At 41.9% G+C, this 1,345-nt stretch overlaps 1 non-coding gene across 1 annotated transcript; it reads right to left on the reverse strand.

Moving 5' to 3' along the window:
- Positions 1-779: 779 nt before the first annotated feature.
- Positions 780-886, reverse strand: LOC122108854. The gene has a single exon (XR_006147642.1). It is a non-coding gene; the product is annotated as a U6 spliceosomal RNA (small nuclear RNA).
- Between the last annotated feature and the right edge of the window lie 459 nt (positions 887-1,345).

Here is a 1,345-nt window from a genome sequence, read left to right on the forward strand (position 1 = left end):
GCTTGTGTTACGACACTGGTCTCCAGAGATGGCCTCTGAATCTTGATCCCTCCGCTTTGATTAGAAATAAGGCCAACTGGCATGGTCGCAAAGCTCTGGCTCCAATTCTATACACACCAAGTCTGCTCAGGGGAACTGGTAGCTTATTATTTTCACATTGAATGAGAGTACAGCTCATCCTCTATAAGTGTTAGAGTATCAGTTTTGGAAACCTTACAGATATTAAACCTTATATCTAGGTTAAGTATAGTGAAGCAACTTAATCAACTTCTTTCCTTCTAAATCTGGACAATCTAGAACCCCAATTCAGTTTCCACACACGCTAGATCTTTTTGGAATCAACTCCTCTTCTGATCTCATCTAAAATGTGGCTTTCTCTCTTGAGGACCTTTGCTTCCTTTTGTGGACCATTTCTTAACTATTGCCCTATAAATGTCCTTTGTTCCTTCATGACACTCATTCTTTCTCTCTCCGCTTACCCTTTCCTCTCTTCTATGACCACCTCTCTTCATCTCTCTCTCTTTTTCTTGCTTTCTTTTTTTTTAATTGGTGCAGTGCCTTTTCCTAGAACTTTTCTTCCTTTTAGGTTTCTGCTTATTTCTTTTATTTATCCTTCAAATATCAGCCCCTTTTCAGAAAGCCTTTTCTGGCCACTAAATCAAGTCGCTTTTGCCGTTCATATTATAAAAAGCAACATCACATTAGTCAGAATGGCTGTGACTACTTAGTGCCACAGACTCTATGGCTTGCCCATTGCTCTTTCTTTTCTTTTTCTTTTTTAAAATATGGAACGCTTCACGAATTTGCATGTCATCCTTGCGCAGGGGCCATGCTAATCTTCTCTGTATCGTTCCCATTTTAGTACACGTGCTGCCGAAGCAAACACTTGCCCATTGCTCTTTCTACCACTGTTATCTGCCCACTATCCATGTGGCCTTGGCATTCTGGATTCTTCACAGATTGAAGCACACTGCCTTTCTCAGGTGGCTATTTGGTGCAAGAAGAGAACATGGGGTTCCTATTGTTCATTCTGAGATGCCTGCAGATCTCTTCCAGATAAATAGACTAGACATATATAACTTGCATGGGTATGCTTTTCTGCCTTTGGAGCCTCAGCCAGCACCATTATTTGAGCTTATATTATGTTAGATCTAACTGAACATAGCAGAGAGAGAGAAAGAGAGAGAGAGAGAGGGAGGGAGAGAGAGAGAGACAGAGACAGAAAGAAGGGGGGGCCGGGGAGGGGGGACGACATTTCCAAAAGTGAACAGTGGGGAGAGTAAACAAAGGTAGAGGGTAGGAACTTAAAGGGTTGGTGAAAGACATTATAGGCTGTGCTAACAAT

Source organism: Dipodomys spectabilis, unplaced genomic scaffold, assembly GCF_019054845.1.
Source record: "Dipodomys spectabilis isolate Male_0828 unplaced genomic scaffold, ASM1905484v1 ptg000066l, whole genome shotgun sequence".
Taxonomy (NCBI): Eukaryota; Metazoa; Chordata; class Mammalia; order Rodentia; family Heteromyidae; genus Dipodomys; species Dipodomys spectabilis.